This window comes from Mustela nivalis (genome assembly GCF_964662115.1).
Source record: "Mustela nivalis genome assembly, chromosome: 2".
NCBI lineage: Eukaryota > Metazoa > Chordata > Mammalia > Carnivora > Mustelidae > Mustela > Mustela nivalis.
Genome location: NC_139021.1, coordinates 137,028,216 through 137,049,885, shown reverse-complemented (window position 1 = coordinate 137,049,885; position 21,670 = coordinate 137,028,216). Strand labels below are relative to the sequence as shown.

Here is a 21,670-nt window from a genome sequence, read left to right as displayed (position 1 = left end):
TGAACAAAGAGCACACCCCAGTCAAAGCCAGTTTGAACCAGTCTGGGCTGCTCTGAAATCCTCCCAGCCCCTCTCCTAAGCTGGCACAAAGACAAGGAGAACATCATGGACTCCCATCTTTGGCCTTCTAACCAGGAAAGGACTCGTGAAGGTGAATGGTTTGCAGACGAAGGGGATATAAAAGAGACAAAACCAGGATAAAAATTAAATAAAAAGTAGCTGTCTTAAACTGTAATTGCAGTCCTCTGCTGAGCACACTTGCAGATATATAAATGTGATTTACCATCAGCTTGCAACTACAAATCAGGTCTTGAGAAACACTTGTGCTATGAAATTGTTTAATCTCATCAAGCTCTGCTTTCACAGCAAGCCATAAATCACAAAGTCTTTGTTATCATAGACCTCCACCAGCGCCTCTCTGGCAGGCTATGGATCGTGGGTATATATAATCTTGACTGCACAAACACTGGGGTCGGCGCAGGCTGAAATACTTTCATAATAGCCACTGTGCAGCTGGTGGAACACAAGCCTATGATGGATATCTCATTTCCTACAGTCGGCATCTATTTCGAGCAAATTATTACCACATAAATTTCTTGTCAACAGAAACGGCCAATTAATTAAGTTAAAAATTTACTTGTGATCACATCTACAAACCAAATAGAACTGCAAGGCAATTTTCCAGTTACTGAATATACTGCAGGTCAGTTTAATGAATAATTTTTAACTTTGTCATAAACTCAAAGACAGGCTAATATCTCCAGAAACCTGAATGGGGACCAGCTGCCGACAGATTTACACAAAATATATTTATGTGGAATTTGATTGCTGACATCTGGGGACAGAAATAAACTTTCTATAATTACAGAGGCATCTTTGCCATATATATATATGAATTTCTTTCACCAAAAAATGCAAATCTGTCCCGAGGAAGTGTATTTACATTTTCAGATAGGGCTGCAGTGGGGTGGATGGCTCTTAGAAAAACCATTGCATGAAATTCCTATGCTAGTGATGGGTTCTTTATCATGGGAGAAGACAATAACAAGCAAAGACCTGTTTATCACTGTCCCCCAACTTCCACACCCAAAAAATCAGGATGCTTTCTCTCTTTGTAAGCCATGTAAGCCACTCAGCCCATGTCCCAGAGTGAAGGTAGAGGCGGGAGGATTTAAAGCTCTATCAGGTGGGGCAGACTGACAAAGCTTCCTGTTAGGGTTTTATGCATATAAAACAGATCTACATGGAAATGAGGCCAGCAGAGGGCCCTTCATAATTCCTGCTCTAACCCTAACTCTGAGCTAAAGAAAATCCATGAGTCCAGGTCATTTCCCAGGTAAGTATAAAGGATATGGATTTGGGGAACACATGAGATATGAGTGCTAACAGTGATTTACTCAACCAGCCACCCATTGGATATAGGATTATGATTTCCTTTAGACTCATCATCTACCCCTAATGCAAAGGACATTCAAGGTCCCTCCAATTACAGCCCTGGTCTATCTAAGAATTTCATTGCTCCTTATTCCCAACCCATCATTGCTAAACAATCAAGCTAGACCATTTGGTGTTACTAACACATGCTCTTCACTTCTGTACTTCTGTGACTTCACTCCTACAGAGGATATTTAAGACGCTTGCCAAATACTTCCATGTACCAAATTTATATCTAAGATGATCATCATGGTTCTTCTTCAACCTAGAAAAGACCTCTGCTCTCTAACAGTACTTTCTTCCTACACAAACCTTCAGAACAAATCATTCTACCCTGGATAGAATGAGCTGTAGTGAGTTCCCAGTACCTAACGTGTTCAAGAAGACACCAGACAACCACTTGGTGGGGATGTTGTAATGGGGATCCCATGTGTGTTGGACTTAGTAACCATCAATACTTCTCAAGACTGGGAGCCTCAAATCCAGGATGGTTATTTGTGTCCTTGTCAGTAAGCTTCCTGAAGGCAGGGTTCATCTCATTCGATGTCACAGTTTTCCCAGTACTTTAAAAAAGAAGGGGGGAAAAAGTAGATCCTCCTTTAAAAAAAAGTTTTTACGGACAATTTCATGAAATTTTTCTCATACTTGCATTCAACACAATACCGCACCATTATCATTAATACGAAAAACAATGATTGTGGCTTATTATGTTAAGGTGATTTATTTTAATTCTGAGAATTCCAGGAGGTAGACTACTTCTGTCTCAGATCAATTTTAATCAAGGAAAACAAGTCACACAATGAGCTCATAGTACACGCTTAATAAACAGGGCCAAATGAATGAATGACCAATGTACAAAATACAAAATTAGATAGAAAATAAATGTTAAATACATAGAATGGATAATTTCCAATGTCAGAGGGGACACTGCAAAAAGTTTTGTGTGTCTCAGAAATGGAAGTTGACCCAGAGGTAATCCCATATGATTGTACATTCAACCACTGTGGAAACTAAACCCTCCACTACCAAGGGTGGAATGGCTTTCCCAAGGTCACCAAACTAGAAGGTGGCCAAAAAGGAATGGTACCCAGCTGTCCTAAATACCTGCCCATCATTCTTTCCAGCACAACCCAGACCCATAATCCATTGTACCCCATAATCACTTTTCTTTTCTTTCTTTCTTTTTCTTTCTAGTTAATTCCATGTGCCTTGGATCAAATTATAGTATCCTTTGCCTGGTTCAGGACTTGGCTCCCTATGTCTCTAGATTCTCTGACAAGACAACATGTTTCAAAATATCCTTTTGAAAATGATCTTAACTATGGGGACATTGCCTAAACATCTAATATGGCCAATCATCTACTCTGGATCTCCCATATATGAAAGTATCTCTCTACCACATACCCCCAAATAAGGGTTAAATGCTCAAGTTGGCCAGAGTCAAATCTTGGATCAACCATTTACTAGTTATGTGGCTTTGGGCTGGTTAGTTAACGTGCCAGTGCCTCAGTTTCTTTGTCTATAAATGGATCTAAAGTAGTATCAATTTCATAGTGTTGTTATGAGCACTAAATTAGATAATGTAACACTTTTAAAACAAGGTCCATAAGAAGTACTTATTAACTTTATAATCCTTAGCCTGTATCAACTTTTGGCACAGTAAACCTCGAATTCTTATCAAAGCTCTATAAGCTTTGTATCTTTTCAAGTGTCCTGAATTTACTTTACAGAAGTTTCATGGAAGTTTCATTATTAACAGTAAAACAATGATGGGGAAGTGGACCATGATGACAGCAGATAACATTCTTTATCTATATCCTATCCCAGGGCCTGCTGTAAACACATTACGTTCATTATCAATAGCCCTAGGAGGCAAATATTCTTATTCTCTTCAAATTACAGATGTGACCCACAATGGTTAAATAACTTATCCAAGGTCATCCAGGTATAATTGGTCATGCTCCTGCAATTTATGGTTACCGTATTTAATCAGCAACTCCATACCACTGAATTTATCCCATATATAATACTATTAATATTGCTCATGCCCTCATTTGTTCTCCATTTTTATCAAACAGTTTTAATCATTATTCCTTTCCTCAAGGACCTTACAGCTAAAACAAGGAAATAGGATAAAGGCATGCAAAAATCACATCCAAATAAAAAATTCAAACTTGTTCAAACCTGTCCAGTTCCATCATACCCACTTCTCTCCAGTTGGTCATAATAGTTTTTGAGAGCATATATAACCATAGCACCAAATCACTGTTTAAATATTTCAGGAAAAATAAAAGAATAGTCTAGGGAAAATCAATTAGCTTGTGAGTTCAAACTTGGAACACACGGTACTGATTTTTAGAAAAAGAGGGCAGGCCAGGGAGGTTCTGCAGAAGAGCTTCTGTGAAATTAGAGTTGGGATTTCTGTAAAAGACAGAAATCTTTTATCATGGAAACAATGGACAAAAAAATCAGGGAATTACCTATATGATGTCTGAGTGCTATTAACAAAGGCAGGTAATAGACTATGGTGAATCACTGCTGACTGTCAGATTATCTTGTTGAGGATCACTGCTGTTAGAGTGTCAAGGTCAGGATAAGACACTGGAACAAAGCAGAAGTGAAGAAAGCTCGTCCCCAAGCCGACCTGCTGACTGTTAGTGGTACAGGTGAAATGATGACTATATTATGGTCTTCTACATGTAGAATACTTCATTGTTTATAAAGCACTTTCACAGTCATTATCTTATTGTGTTTTTAAAGAATTTCCTGTGGAAGATTTGGTAATGAACCAAACTTGCAGAGGAAAACTTCACTTTCAAGAGCACATTTCCACAGTTTAAGAAAAGATACCTATTTTTAATTGAGTATCCCACATAAGAACAGATAAACATGGGAATGATGATTTATTAATTAAGTATGCATCTCAGATACTATCCTAAGGAAACAAATTAATACACAAGTCTCTACATTCAAAGAGCCCTCAGGCTAGATGAGAGAAGAATGCACATACACTGTAAAGATCACAATTACTACTATGCATGGTACAAAAGTGAGGCACAGTAATTGTGCTGAATTCTAGATGAGCAGAAATGATTTCTAGGTGAAACACTGAAGAATGCACTATAAAAGATGGAGGATTTGAGCTGGGCCTTCAAGAATCCATAGAATTTGAAAAGTCAGGAGGGAAAAAAGTGAGGTTACATAGACAGTTAGCATACATATAAACCTATGCTTATTAATTTCCATACTTTAAAAAATTCTTGAATTTCTTATAAAATTGTGTTATAGAAATTCCTCCCCTTATACACAGTAAAATAAAAAGAAAGTAGTAAAAACATCAAAACACATAAATAGAGAAACTAAACAAGGTTGGGGATATAAACTAAACACAATAAGATTTCAAAATTGGAATTTCATGAAAGAGACAGAGATGCTTTGGTAGAGGCATACACAACTCATTTCCACACAACGCTTTCAGTCTCCACTAATCATACAGGGAAATCCACAAAATCCTATGAATTCTCATGAATGCTTTCAAGTCTAAAGAGAACAGGCATTCTTATCTCCTCTTTCTAAATAATGAATTAAATAAATACTAGGAAAACCAAGTGAAACACAGAAGACTAACAGGTGAGCAGACTCTCAAGGGTGTGAAGATGACAAGTCACATGATGAACTAGAGAAGTAACCCAGACTCCCAAGAAAACCTTGATGGAAGACATTTCACACAATGTCACATAAGAGAACTGAGGCTGAGTTTGACAAGGGTCACACTGTCCCTCGGCAGACCTAGTCTCCTCCCACGCCATTTCTAAAGTGATAAAACATGGAATACTTCTCAGACTGAACTCTGAGGGTAAAAGAAACTGGTTTTGTATAAGATGGAAAGATAATTAAGAAGCCATCCATTGCAGGGATGACTGGGTGGCTCAGTCAGTTAAGCATCCAACTCTTGAAATCAACTCAGGTCATGATCTCAAGGTCATGAGACTGAGCCCCGTGTTGGGCTCTGTGCTGAGTGTGGAACCTGCTTAAGATTCTCTCTGTCTCCTCCTCCCTTTCCCTCCCCCATCCATACCCTCATTCATGTGCATGTGCTCTCTCTCACTCTTAAAAAAAAAAAAAAAAGAAGAAGAAGCTATCCATTGCATATTTTCAGGATCACTCAAACATTATCAGAAAGAAAAGAAATAGCATGGCAAACACACAGGCCTGCTCGAAATAATAACAACAAGACCAGGAAAGGGAAGACAGAAAGACAGAAGCATATCATGCAAAAGACAAAGAACCCAACATCTCAAGGACCAGGAAAAATATCATAATAGCTTTATGCTATAAAACAATTTAATGAGAACAAGACTTTAATAAAAGAGGGGCTCAACTGAATGTAATTCAACTGAACGACCATTCTGCCCAATACACCCTACCTCTTCCACTGATTACAACTAAAAACTCTGCATAAAATACCTGATGATCCTGAGGAATAAACAAAGGCCGGTGTGCTGTGGAGAAGCTACCTATCAATACGTGAATTTCCAGGTTTCACTTTTTTTCTTGTGACTGTTCCCAGCAGCAATTTCCACAGAGCCATGGGATCAAGTAGCAGTAGAGGAAGCTAAATCTCTGCTTCCTATTTCTACCTTCAATTCCTGAGCTTAAGAGGTGAGAAAGGCTGTTCTTTAAGGATTGGAAGGCATAAAAGGAATTTCAAGGTGGAAAGAGTATAGAAGGGAAACTTCTAATTCCGTATACAAAAACCACACATTTCTGACTCACTTCTGAGTTCTGCATATGAAGGACATATCTAAAACATTTTAGTAAAGCTCTGAATAGCTAATTAAGACCTGAGTGGTCTTTGCACAAAATGAATCAAAGAAGGATGGCGAAGGCTTTGGCAAGTGAACAGGATTGGAACCCACACAAGGCGAAGCACAATCTGTGCTCTGAAAGTAATGAGGCTGATTTTCTGCTAAAACAAAGAGAAGTCAACATTGTTCTTTGGGTTATAACACAGCCCCAAATCAAAGAAATATAATGTTCAAAATGTCCAAGATACAATACAAAAGTTATTCAGTATACAAAGAAGTAGGAAAATGTGACCAATACTGAAGGGAAAAGACAATCAGTAGGTGCCAACTCAAGATGGCCTAGTTGCTGGAATTATCAAATAAAGACTTCCAAGCTGCTATTAAAAACATGCTTCAAGAAGTAAAGTTAAACAAGACTGAAATTAGTGGAAAAGTAGTTCTCAAGAGAGAAACAGAAAATATTAAAACAATTGGAAATTTTGGAACTGGGAAATGTACTTTGTGAAATAAAACACTCATTAGCTGATAACAGCAGAATAGAGATAATGGAGGAAAGATGCAGCAACCCTGAAAATAAAGGAAAATAAATTACCCACTGGGGCACCAGGGTAGCTAGAGTGGGTTAAGCATCTGCCTTTGGCTCAGGTCATGATCTCAGGTTGCTAGGATCAAGTCCCACATGGGGCTCCCTACTCTGCAGGGAGTCTGCTTCTCTTCCCTCTGCCCCTATTTGTATGCTCTCTCTCACTCGCTCACTCACTCTCTCCAATAATGAATAAAATCTTTTCAAAAAGGGAAAAAAATAAAATAAATTATCCAGGCTGAAAACCAGAAACAAAACGGAAACAAAACAAAAAGAATCTTAAGAACCCATGGGACAATACCAAAAGGTCTAACACATGCATCACTGCAATAACATAAAGGAAGAAGAGATGGTGCAGAAAATATTTGAAAGAATGTGGAAAAACTTAACAAAATGGGTGAAAATTTAACATGTTCAAGAATTCTGGCCAACTCCTAATAGGATAAACCCCAAAACAATTTTTTGAATGGACTGAAAAAGAAAACTTAAGGAAATAAAACCATATCATTCAGAACTAAAAAGCAATTTGGAAAGATGAAAGAATAGAAAAGAGACACTAGAATTCAAATTACGGAGAGAGAGAAAAAAAAGATTGAGATGATCACAGTAGATGCACATGAAAAGAGTCAAATTAAAGGTCTCAGCTAATACTCATGGAAAAATAAAGATGCTGGGGATGCTTGAGTGGCTCAGTCAGTTAAGCATCTGCCTTCAGCTCAAGTTATGATCCCGGGGTCCCGGGATAGAGTCCCACATCTGGTTCCCTGTTCAGTGGGGAGCCTGCTTCTGCTTCCCCTTCTGCCTCTTTGTCTGCTCATTCTCTTTCTCTCTCTCAAATAAATAACATCTTTTTAATTTTTTAAAAATTAAAATAAATAACTTCTTTTAAAAAAACATCAAAATTTAATTTAATTTTTTAAAAAGATGTTATTTATATCTCTAAAAAATAGAATAGAAAACATACTAAAATATATTTTAAATAAATATTTAATATATTTGTAGAGACTGCAAAAAAGTCTCTAAAATGAAGAAAAAGAAACTGTACATCAAGAGAACTTACCAGGTTTCATGAAAATAATATATAAAATGATCCACAGTTAGATGAATCTTAAGGAAGCTAATGAATTCAAAGAAAAAAAGAGTTTACAGACAGCCAAGTAGAAGAATCACATACAAGGAGGAAAAATCAAACCAACAGTATACTTACCCAGAATTACATTTAATGCCAGGAGAAAATGAAGAAATATTTATGGAATTATTTTTTAAAACAGTGTATATCCTAAAAATATTATACCCAACTCATATGTCATTCAAATATAATAGAAACACAGAACTTAAAGAATCCAGGAATAGTATGCCCTTTATAAAAATGTCATGAGAAGAAAATCGAGACAATTAGAGTTTAACAATTTAGGAATGAAAAGCTATGATCACAAAAACGAGTAATAAGGCCCAAGTTCACTTAAATACAGAATCAATACTAAACAGAGATGGAAAACACTGTTACAAATTTTGTTACAATTGTCATTGACAGTGTAAAGATAAGGTAACTAACAAAAATTGAAAGGTATGGGGAGTGGTAGGAGAAGCTCTAATGTTCATCCTTCAAAGCAGAGAATCAGAGATCTTGTCCAAAATTGACACATATAAAGAAATAACTTCTCCAATTTCAAAACATGCATACTCTCTTTTTCTCCCAGTAGAGTAATTGTCAATTCTATTTTTATAAAGTAGGAGTGTTCCATCATTCCCTCTTTCTGTACATAGCCAAGCTGCTGTCACAAAGATAAAGTCTGTTCTAACTAAACAAGTTCTATGGTGCTATGTTCTAACTAAACAAGATAATTATCTAGAAAGAACAAGTACTTTTGGAGTGTACAAAGTTTTCTACCTGACCTTTCAAGGACACATGCACACAAACACACACACGTACTCTTAATGTATGTCTCTGCATTACCTATTCCCAAGAAGTGGTTGTACTCCTGTAGACCTGGTCACTTTTTAAATATCCCAACTGGCTTTTGAATGAACATATACAGATTATGCACCAGGCCCACTATAGCCAGATGATCTAATTTGATGTTATAAATGCCATTTCTCAACTCATTTCTTTAATTCTTCCAATTTATATGCAATAATTTTAGATAGGATTAACTAAAAAGAGGAAATATGTGAAAATGTATTTCTTTTCCTGGTGTGTTTTATTCTAAGATCTCCATAAAAGACACATATAATGACTTATTCTAACACCTGAAACTTGTGATATTGAAACAGTTTATGAGACACTATGAATGAATCAGACACCATTAAGACAGTAGAGTTGGAATATCAAATAACAGTGATAAATGTCTTCAAATGTTCAGAAGTGTATATCTCACTTTATCTTAAAAAAGGTCATTTATATAAATCCATAAAAGTGTATAAAAATACCTAAAGATAATAAAAATCACAACAGTAGAAGTACTTGTTGGACTTACTCTGTTAAGAACCTAACATGGATCATCTCATTTCATCTTGAAATGTCCCTATTAGTTAATGTCCTTTTCATTCCCCTCATCCAGGGATATTCTATGGGAAAAATACTGGAGAACATAGGACATGAGGCTCTGTGATTAGCACTCAGGATTCCTGAGCCTTTCATCTCAAGTGAAGTTAGGTAGGAATGATGAGATGCCGTCTTCTTGGGGGTTGGGGGTGGTGGTAAAGGAAAACCAACAGTCCCATCCTATTCATTCATGGGTCCCTCAGGCTGGGATAGAGACTTTAAGCATCTTAGCTTTTCTCACTGGATGACTCTAAGGGAAGGCCACATGTAAGTTAGAGGTCCCCTCATTCACCCTGAATCAAGGTTCACTCTTCTGCTCCCCTAGATTAAACCCCCATTTTGTACACTTTAAGCTGGGTCAAGCACTTATGGAATTAATTAGGCAAAAATAATTTTAGTCCTAGAGCAAAAGTACCTTTCAAAGTTCTGCTAACTCCACTTAGGTCTTCCTTTAGATTTTCCAGTATACATGTGATTTTGTGTACATCCACAACTAAGCAATTGTACAGGCCCTACTTTGTGTCTAGTGAACCCATAATTCTGGCCAAAACGAGATCACAGACTGACCAACAAGAACATGATAGTGAAGATCAATAATGCTAAAAGAGAACGTGTTTATTTAATCACTGACATTGAGAGCTTTCCTTTGCCAATAATTAGCGAAGGACTAGAAAGTTGAAAACTTGTTTCAACGGGAAAGCATGGAAATTTTTATAAGGCAGGAATTCTTGGTTATGTGTAGAACTGCAGAGAGCTTCTTCTAGAAGTCACTCTTGACATAGTCTGGATGGCTTAGTGTTTAGCATGTGGGCAAAGGACAAGGGAAAAAGAGATGGCTATTCTTTCTTATGTGATTATTTCCACTGCACTTATCAAATCAATAAAAAGAATTATTATTATTGATGGAGACCTTACCACTGATTAACAGGTCAAGTTAATTGCTTCTGTGAGTTCACGCAACTCTTAAATGTATATTATGGCGTCAGTAAAGAGCAGGCAACTGCCCCCCAGTTTTGTGGACAGGATGTACAGTGGCATTGATTTCATTAGAGCTTTCAGATTGCAACCTCCAGTCCTTCCTGAGCCATTCTCGGCTGGAGACTTCCTCTGTTCTTTTTTTAATGCTGCTCTGAACTGGAACAAAGCAAGATGCCCAGTGAGCAGCATTGAGTTGCATCACAGAGAGGATTAAAATGCCCATTATGAGGTAAGGCTTGAGTCACAGCAAAAGGAAAAGAAGACAGGCCATAAAAAAGAATGGGCTGCAGGCAGTAAAATATTGATGGAGAGAAACTGAAAACATCAGAGCATCGAAACTCCTTGCCCTGCTCCAGATGATCTGAGCCCTGATAACCTCCTGACTTGGTAACAGACCCTCTCTCCATGGCCAATAATGCTTCCACCACACCCATCTTCCTCTTGGCTTTCTCTCACAAGACACTCATTCCCACCTTGTGTCTCTGCACCTGCGTTTCCTCTACTGGAAACCTATGGTAACCCCAAACTTATTTTCATTGCTGAGGCCTCCTTTCCTCAGGGAGGCCTCTTCTAACCATCCTAGCCAAAGGAGCCCCTCTCCCCATCTGGTTGCTTTCCACTGCACTGTGCTAATGTGTTGCTTTGAGGCACCACCCAACGTTTGTTTGCATGTTTACCTAATCTGATTATGTCTATTAATATGTTAACCATACAAAAGCAGAGACTGTTTGCCCTCCTCACTGCTATATCCCTGGTGTCCAGGACAGGGCCCACATATAGTAGATGCTCTGTAAATATGGACATACAAAAATATAATAATGGGTGGCTGACTGGGCGCATGGAAAATCAATATTTACCTCAAGGCTCCTACTTCTGGCCCATTCCACATGGCTGTACTGGGTAGTGTTCAGAACATGCATCACATAATAGGATGCCTAGGCCTAGCTCTGTCACTTTATAGGCTGTGTAACCTTGAGCAATTTCCTAACCTCTCTGGACCTGTTTCCACCTCTAAAAATGGATTTATAAAAAGGACCAACATTATAGGGCTAGAATTTGTAAAAATGTAGGCAAAGGGCTTGGAATAATTCAACTTGTAGTAAAAGCTTAAGAAATGTTGCTGCTATTGTTGTTCCTACTCCAGTTAATTTTTACTATACACCATAAAAAGTCTCAGCATCCAGGGAACATTAAGGGATAGGCATCACTTTTTTAAAAAAATCCTGATCTAACACAATCTATTCATCCAAGATAATAGTGCATATCTACACATGTTTTCTTCCATCTCAATATATCATGTAGTTGACAAGTTCAACAGCCGAGCAACCTCATCTTCCGGATAGACCAGTAAATTTGCACTGTCCATATCCTCATAGCTCTGCCCCCTTTCTGGCGTACTCATGAGTGGCCCTTATGAATAATTTGGTTGGAGAAAGCAAAGTTTGCATTGTTGAAAGCTAAGAAAGAGACTCTTAATTCAAATAGTATTAGGTGGGTGGATGAGGCAAATTGGAGCATGTAGAATTTATTGGACATCATAAAAGGGAAGTGGGGAGAGGGCCAAGGAGATGGGGGGGAGGGGTGTTCAGTGACTGCTGAATTGCCAACATAATAACCTACAGCACATCACAGTGTGCCACCCTGGCTAGGAAGCACTCTCCCTGATGATTGCTTTATGTCACCACGGATACTACTGGCCCATCAACTATGACCCCAGGAGCAGCAAACCCCATCATAAGAAAGGGAGAAATGTAAATTTCAAAATAGATATATAAATATTCGGTGGCCTAGTGTTCCATTAGTCATTTATATTCCTGACTTCGGAATGCAAAAATGTAAATCCAGGGCCCTTCTGAAGTCAGAAGTCACACAGGGTTCATATAATAATCTCTCTGACAAGGGCTAAGCTGTGGCTGGTAATAAAACCTATGGGGCCAATAAGCTCACTAAACACAGTAGGAGAAAACAGGCTGGATACAATCCCCATCTTCCACAGTGAGCGGGTATGGGGGAGAGATTGACTGACTACTCAAGCCCATCATACAACATCAGAGATCTGCCTGATGCAATGGGGTCTAAGGACAGAGCTGATTTACTCCCCAACAGGCTGACATCCCTGTAAGCAGAATGCTCCAAGGCTCATTCTCAAAGCTCTAAGGAGCATGGCATTTTTTTTCTGATTTACTGCCATTTTATTGCTGCTAGAAATGGACACAGTGCAGATGCCCCCAGTTCTAAATGAAGGTAAGTGATGTCCTTGATGCAGGCTATCTTAATGTCCTCCTTAAAAATGAAATCATTAAGAGTGATATCAGATTGAGTTTGATCTAACATAATGGGGGTGAGAGGAAGCAAAAGGGGAGAGACTGGAAATACTATAAAGCCCAAGAAATGAAAACCCTTTTGGTACTGCCCCATGGAACAGAAGTACAAAAGCGTGTGCTAAGCCTGTCACATTTCTGAACATAGAGAAGAAAGAAACAGAGTGCCCAAAAATGAGGGAGCAGGAAGAAAGGAGATGATTTATCCCAACCTGCTTAACACAGAGAGGAAACTAAGACACAGGGGACTATGTCAAGATCACAGAGGTGATTAAGGGTAATTTTGGCCCAGAATCTGAACCTTCTAATTAACTTCTAGTCCAGACCCTGGGCTGTCACATTTCATATTTCATGGGGGAAGGGTAGGAGAGAGTATGTTCCACATTTATACTAATACTTACATAAAAGCCCACCCTCCAGGTTCAGTGGTTAGAGATGTGTTGTACATCATATACTAGGCTGAGATAAAGAAGATACTTTAGGAACTACATAGCCAAATACATTTAAATCATTTCAATAGTAATAGTATTTATGTCAATGGATTGCATGAACATTATTTAGGACACTATATAATAAGTATCCAAAATAGTAAGAAAAAAAGTGAACTGACTTAAAGAAAATCATTAAGTAAATAATAGTACTGGTGACTATAGATTGGGAAGTACCATTCCAGAAATATTCTCAACAGGTTTTCCAAGTTGATTGAGTCATATGAAACATTTGACACAAACCTGATTATTTCACTCACAAGAGCAACAGCAGTGGATGGAATACAAGAATACGATGTGTATGCTGGAGTATTAATCAGCCATTCATTCAAGGAATGAAAGTCTAACACATAGTATGACACAGATGAACCTCAAAAACATGATGCTAACTAAAATCATCTGGACATGAAAAGACAAGTATTGTATAATTCCACTCATCCTCAGTAGGAAAACTCATAGAGATACAAAGCAAAATAGAGGTTACCAGGTGCTCAAGGAGGGTGAATGAGAAATTATTGCTTAATAGGAATGGAGCTGCTTCTGTTGGGGTGATGAAAGAGTTTTTAAATAGTCAGTGATGATGGTTGCACAATGTTGTGAATGTGACTGATATCACTAAATGGTTAAAATGGCAAATTTTATGTTATTATATTTAAAATTTTAAAAACTAATGATGAGATAAAACAAACAATTGACGTGTATACTTTAAGTGGGTAAAAATGTATGTCATGTGTATTGTATCTCAATAAAGCTGTTAGAAAACAAAGAATATCATGTTTATGAAGTTAAGAACATTCTTGCCTAGAGAGAGAAGACTGCAAATAGAGAGGTATGGAGATGCTCATTCATTATGGGATGTCTTTCTATGTCAAACTACCTGTTTCATCACATCCCTGAATCGTCCCTAAAGAAGGAGGCATGACCATCTTGGGTCCATCTAAGAAAGGTTACTTAAAATTTGAAATTCCCAAAATTTGATAATATCATATGTCCCTCCTATATCACTGAAGAGCTACTTGGGAACTTCCAGACTATATATTCCTTTGGATCATTACCCAGAGATTGAATGCTCTCTGGAATCAAAATAAATTGATCTCTTATTATAGCTCTAATTGTGAACTTTAATGTGTTGAGTTTGTAAATGAAGTCTCAATACGCATCCACTCCATTTATATACAGATACTATGGTATTCCCCAAAACTTATAAAAAAATGGCACATTGTACCAAACAGAAAGTAATGACACTGTACCAAATAGATACTAGTATTTCAAGGTCCAATATACGGTCTTAAGTGAAGGGGTAGCAAGACTAGTTCAGAAATAAGAAATTTAATAAACAGACCTAAGCAGCTTGACCTTCTACTAATTTTAATTATTTCCCTGTACCTTAGATTCTTAATCAGGAAGATGAAATTATGCATCTTTCCACAAACAGGTAGTATGAGAACTAAGTTAGGTAACATGGTGAAGAGCACATTGCTGGTAGACAGCAGATGTCCAAAAAATGGCATATACTTACTCACAAACACAGACAAAGCAACATCAAATCTAGTGAATAAAACAATCTGGTGAATAAAAAGTGTTAGTGTGCCTCTAGCAGGGACCAGGTAATCCTGCCCTGAAAAAAGTATCCCATGAAGAAGCAAGTATAATTCTCCAGATTCTGTCATTCTAGGATGAGATACTCTGAAAAAACATCCAATTACTGGGGCACCTGGGTTGCTCAGTCAGTTAAGCCTCTGCATTTGGCTCAGGTCATAATCAAGTCCCATGTTGGGCTCCTTGCTCAGTGGGGAGTCTCCTTCTCCCTCTCTCTCTTTCTCTCTCTCACCTTCCCCACCCCCCACTCATGCTCTTGCTCCCTCTCTCAAATAAATAAATAAAATCTTTGGGGGGAAAAATCCAATTAACTTTGTTTTAAAAGAAAAACAATTACTACTTCTTACTAATATGAGTATTAATATCTATTGAATACTCTTATGTGTTGAGCATTTTGATATACTTTTTGACCATTTTTATTGAATCTTTCCAACAACTCTATGGAGTAAGGACTCTTAGGATTACATTTTCCAGATAAGTTCATCAAGGCTTAAAGAAGGTAATCAGTGGCCTGAAATCGCACCAGGATTCAAGGTTAGTTCCAGGATTCAAAACACAGGCAGTCTGGCCTATAACCTTAACAACTCTGCCTTCATCCATGCTCACTTAGAAATCTTGCCAATGATTAATGTACTTGACCAATTACACTGATACCAGAAAAAAGGGGCCTTAGAAAACAGATGTGAACAATCTGGTAGCTCTCTGACCACCATCCCTCACTCAAATGCAAATAACACATTAGTCTTCCTGTTTTTAAGTCAGGGTCTGGATGAACTAATAAAGTCACCTCTCATGTGTGAATAAACTAATAATAACATCAAACCAACACACATGCAAAGCTGAAGACATGACTCTTCACTCACAGTGATGAATGTCCAGTCACCTGGAGCCCAAAAGAGCCTGATGGGTATCCTCTGACTTCTCCCCATTACTTGCTTTTTTAATTTTTTTTTAATTCTGTTATGTTAGTCACCATACAGTACATCATTAGTTTTGGATGTAGTGTTCCATGATTCATTGTTTATGTATAACACCCAGTGCTCCATGTAATACATGCCCTCCTTAACCTACTTTTAAGTAAAAACCTGAGGATCCACACCAGCCCCTCCAAAGGGTCATTATAGATGTCCCGAGTTCCTATCCATGTAGAGAGTGAGGAGTACTTTCTGGCCATGGGCCCATAATTGGAGAAGATCACACATTCCAGAATGTTCCCCGGATAGAGAAAGCACGCACTGACTGCTGTGGGTGCGAGCACAGTGAGGGGAAGCAATTTTGTTAACCAGGGGTTGATGATATCTGATGAAATCACAGAGCCCAAGACGGAATGTGGAAGTCCTCATCCCTGAAACCTGACAGATGATACTCTCAGTCTACATGGAAAAGCAATAATAAAAATTCTGCCCTTAAATAAAGAACTCACCAAAGCACATACCCTCCCTGAGGGTTTTGAAGGGGTGGGGGGTGGGAGGTTGGGGTACTAGGTGGTGGGTATTATAAAGGGCACGAATTGCATGGAGCACTGGGTGTGGTGAAAAATAATGAATACTGTTATGCTGAAAATAAAAAATAAATTAAAAAAAAAAATTTAAAAAAAAAAATAAAAAATAAAAAATAAAAAAAATAAAAAATAAAAAATAAAAAAAAATAAAGAACTCCACGCTACCTAACCCTTCTTTTGAAATTGTGAGGTTTCACCGTAGAAACATGAATCAAGTACAGGGAAGAGCAAAGGGGTGAGGAAAGACATGAAAAGGACTGGATCAGCAATTTCCCGACTACTGCCTCCTGTGAGACACGCCCTCTCTGCGGGTCCCAGAGGTCACAAGGATCAAATATAAATTTTGCAAGTTGAAAAGGGGAATCCATTTCAAGTGACTTAAAGGATAACTGTCACTGGAATTAATATGGTTGGAATGTTTCGAATTGCCACAGTTTCCTTCACTTTTGAAAGGTGTCAGTTTCCTGTCTTCAAAGCTGAATGTCTGCCTGTGATACCACAATGAAGGCTTATGCTATCACAGACTGTACCGGGCTAAGGAAAGCTTATTTAATTTACTGAACCCCACATAAGAAATTGGCAAGGATGATTCCAGAAGGTTAGGTATGGGGTATGATTCTTATCTCTCACCATTTCCCATATGATTATAGTGTCCCATTCATTTCCCTTTCTTACGTCTGAAACATGTCTGAAAATATTGTATGTTTTTCACGGTGTCCCTTTCTCCTCATTACTCAGGACACCTCTCCCAAGAATAAAAACAGACCAGACACAGGGAGTACGAAGAGACACCTCTCTGATGGGGTAAAACTTCTGCAATTTAAAGATCTGAAGTGTTGAATTGCCCCCTGGAAAGACAACATGAGAAGCAATGAAGTTGATTCAAAACTTTTTTTTTAAGATTTTATTTATTTAGTTGACAGACAGAGATCACAAGTAGGCAGAGAGGCAGGCAGAGAGAGGGGGAAGCAGGCTCCCTGCTGAGCAGAAAGCCCAATGCAGGGCTCAATCCCAGAACCCGGAGATCATGAACTGAGCCAAAGGCAGAGGCTTAACCCATTGAGCCACCCAGGTGCCCCTGATTCAAATCTTTATACCCACATTCACCCAACTAAAATGACCATCCCACCTCTAAATAAAAAACACATTTCTACAGGCTTCCCTCCAGCATTAAAGGTACACCTCACTGCTAAAACGGGGAACAAAGGATGAATGAACCCAATTCTCAGGTTTCCTTTAGAGTACACTGGCCCCTTCCAAGTCGTGGTAACAAGTTCAGCCCTTTGTGAGATGACTTCTCAGTGTGTTATGTTGAAAGCAAACCCCTCATTATAATGAGAGATGAATTGGAGAGGGCTGAAGAGAGCTTCCTATTCTTTTTAAACCTGTGGGACTTATCAGAGTCCATAGTGGTTTTGCCACTATAACAAAGGAGGGCCTCCAAGTTTACAAAGTTAACTCTCTCAGGATCCCAAATTAACAAAATCCGCTTACTTCCTTCTTCCAACATCTATGGTCTATGTGTTATTTTTCCATTTGAGCACACAACAGTGTGTACCACCCAGCAAGCATGTACCATCTAGCAGGTGTCCGGCCAGGTGCAGGGCATTCAGGGATGGGCAAGGCACAGTAGCTGCCTGGGATCCCAGTCTAGTCGGGGACAAAACACTGTCCATACGTGAGACAAGTTACACGGGAACTCAAGCGATGTGCTATGAAAGAATGCATTACTGATGCCTAAAAGGCAAAACGACAAGTGACCATGACACAAACCTGGGGAAACAAGGCCTCCTCGGAAACAGCTCTGAATTCAAGTAAGAGATCAACTCCATTTCTCACACTGGAGTGTTTTCATGTTTTGTTTTTCTTTGAACTTCATGCCGCTTTTAAATGATGCTTTGCAAAACCATAAACAAGAGAAAGACTGAGACAAATCAAGGGCCATGAAAAACGACTTTCTTGGAAGTTCCCTTTTTAGACCCAGATTATAATAAAACAAATTGAAACAATCATTAGAAACAAGTTTGCCTTGAAATCAACTTCATAGAAAGAGAAAGATGACCTCAGAGGTCATCCCCAAGTTAAGATAATCATTGAAGTTTAAAAGGTTCCTTTCGGGGCGCCTGGGTGACTCACTGGGTTAAAGCCTCTGCCTTCGGCTCAGGACATTGTCCCAGGGTCCTGGGATGGAGTCCCACATCGGGCTCCTTGCTCGGCAGGGAGCCTGATTCTTCCTCTGCCTCTGCCTGCCTCTCTGTCTGCCTGTGCTTGCTTGCTCTCTCTCCCTCTGTCTCTTTTAAAATCTTTAAAAAAAAAAATGACATACCACTTTTTTTTCTGATCCTGAAAATAAATTGAAAATCAACTACAAAGATTTCCCAAAATGCTAACAGTAACATCTTCATAAAATCCCACAAAAACAGTTCTACTTATTTATGAGAGATATTTTGTTAGGGCACCTTTATATTTTCTGTAGAGAAAATGGGTATCAAGGATTTAGGGAAGGACAAATGGCAGCAAGCATGTCCCCAGCGAAGCAAGGCACAAGCCAGGGCCTGTACCAACTGTGACACGGGGGGGGGGGGGTCACAAATCTCATTGCTGGACACTATTTCTTCCAGTAAACTTGCTGGAAAGCATGAACTTGTCCAAGGGATTCTCCTTGGGGAGAAAACTGAGAGCCAGCCAAATTTAAGGACCAAAGCCACAGATTTGGAAGCCTGGGAAACAGTCTCCGAAGAAGAGGTCAGTGCACATCCCCCAGCCAAGGGCTAAACAAGTCACACAGAGGACAGAGGAATGAACAAAGACCATTCGGAGAAGGTGTTGGGGCCAAAACACAGATATGCCGGAAGAGCTCTTTGAGATCAGTTGCCGGAATCATGCACTTGATAGATAAGGAACCTGAGGCCCAGGAAGGGGAAGGGATTTATCTATTCCCCTCTGTGGTGGAGCCAGAACTAACCCTGAATACAGGTAAGTGGGCTTTCCATCAACCCACTCACCCTCTTTCACTGAGAATCACCCATGAATGATAAAGCACATCAATGAGAAGCTGGTGGCAGGAGTAGAGCTTGCTGGCAACACGAAGCTGGCATAAGTGAACACTGGTGATGGGGATTTCAATCACTGAGAACCCAAGTAATTCTTGACTCTGAGAAGTAGGCTTCTGGAGTTTACTTTCCAATTCTATAGCCAAAATTTGTGTATTCCAAAATGTGTCTTCCCCAATAACCCTGTAAATCTATGTACACTGCTCAAATGTCATTCTGAATTTCTGGAGTTTTTTCTTTGTTTTATTTTGCTTCTTTTTGGTCACATCTCTGCAGTTGCACTCAGGTGGCACATCAGTACATTTACATGATGGGTTCATCATGCAAAGATGCTGTCTGCCTTTGTAAATTTGTTATAAAAATATTTGTGCACATGACTTTGAAAAAACGTGCAATACAAATACAGCTTGCCTTATAGACCTATTATGGAAAGCATTTGTGTTGCTTTCCAAGGCTTATGAGAAGTGAGTTTAAACAACCACAATAAACCTAAGCAGGCAAGCCAAATCTAATTCTCTCCTTGAAGCTGTGACCGGAGCACATCAATGGCGTCAAAGGCTCTTGGTTTTGATTATACAGCATTAATTCATTTTTCTTCTGGTGACAACGATTAACACAATTTTCTCTGGAGAACCAGTACTTATTATCTTTCATTTCATGTGATTCAGATGGAGCTGACCCCATCTCCTGGTACAAGCTATGGACCAGACCCTGGTAACTGGTTCATGGGTTGGAATGCAACTGAAATCCAGCCAATGAAAGTCAATCTTGCAATTTTGTCTGAACCATTGAGAAAGAGCCTTCTTTCCAGTGAGGTTGTTACATTGGCCAGAGTAATCCTTTAGCTGAGGTTGGCTATCTCACCAGAACTTGTTAAAAACAAACCAAAAAACCTAGCCGAATTACACAGGAAAGCAGAAATGAGATGCGGAAAGAGAAATTACTGACATGGTTATCTGAACCTGAACCTAACACAGCTCTGTGGGTCTGTGGTAGATTATTGATAAAAATGACTACAATTGCTCCTTTTATCCCTTTGTATACTCCACTTCACAAAATGACCTTGCCACTCCTCCAGGAGGTAGAAGCTATTTCTCCACCCTGGAATATGAGTTTGGCCATGCAGCTTTTTTAGAAAATGAGTCAATAACAAATGTAATATGAGTAAATTGTTGAAGATACTTGAGCACTGGCTTTTGTGCTCTCCATTAGGGGAAAGTTTCCACCACCAGTGAAAAAGCACAGGCTAGCTTCCTAGAAGAAAGTCCATTTGGAGAGCTATTCGAGCCATCCAGCTGAAACTCCAGACAGTGAGGTCATTCATTTTGGCAAAGGGAGCCAAAAAGAACCACCTGGCCAATCCAAGGATTGTGACCAAGTAAATAACTTTCATTTTAAGCCATTCGGTTTTATGTTGCTTCATTACTAAGCAAAAGCTAACTGATAGAGCTAATTAAATTTCATCATTTCTTCTCCTTTGGCAATCTGAATTGAGTTTTTAATCACTTATAACCAAAAAAATACAAGTACCCAGTGCCATACCTAGCATATTTGACAGGAGGAACATATCATGGTTAAGACCTTTCCTTAAATACATATATGTATATAATTTTTTTCAGTTATAATTCCATAACAATGAATAATAATTTTTTCTTTGTTTTTTGGTCTTAAAATAAAGAGCAATTAAAAAGAAAACAAATTATAATTTTAAAAATATAATTCAAATGCATTAGAAAATTTCATGAATGAAGAAAAATAGTACACCTCATGGTCTGCCTTCTATTTTAGTGTTTTCCATATCAAGTACCTATAGATGCTCCAAATGGTCTTGTAGAATGACAGAATTGAAATAGTTCAAGACCTGTTTCTTTAACTTTCAATCACTGAACTATGACTATTTCAAATCCATTGTTTAAGTGCAGGAAAATGTACTACCAGGGTTTTAAAAATATTGACCACCCAAAATAATCTCTAATGATACCAAACCACTATGAACTTACTCTCAGATATGTGTAGCTGAGTTCCTAGATACTAAGGCTGCCTGCATAGCTGGGAGTTATTCAACTAGAATATAATATGTATTAAAAGATAATTTTTATTAATTTAAAGTGCATGCATATATTATTAAAGTAAAACAGAACTCATAGCAATTATTTAAAAGTTGCACTGAAAAAAAGTATTTTTAAAATTTTTTCCAGAAGGGCATACTTTATCACTTTTTTTGTTTGAACTGCCAGTATATGGTGATGATAAAATACAGACTAAGTTTTAGTTGGTTTTGTTATTGTTTTAAAACTCTCTAAAGACAACACTCTCTGCCCTACCCTTGATACTCTACTGCAAAGATCACCGTTAATAAA

At 38.4% G+C, this 21,670-nt stretch overlaps 1 protein-coding gene and 1 long non-coding RNA gene across 3 annotated transcripts in view; one reads left to right on the top strand and one right to left on the bottom strand.

The window, feature by feature from the left end:
* The window catches only part of LRMDA (leucine rich melanocyte differentiation associated), a 1,045,704-nt gene that overhangs the window by 252,818 nt on the left and 771,216 nt on the right, over positions 1–21,670 (bottom strand). The gene's annotated exons all lie outside the window — the stretch shown is intronic.
* The window catches only part of LOC309856446, a 28,383-nt gene continuing 17,350 nt past the window's right edge, over positions 10,638–21,670 (top strand). The window contains exon 1 of the long non-coding RNA XR_014307208.1: positions 10,638–10,735. This is a non-coding gene — a long non-coding RNA (uncharacterized lncRNA). The remainder of the gene's footprint in view (positions 10,736–21,670) is intronic.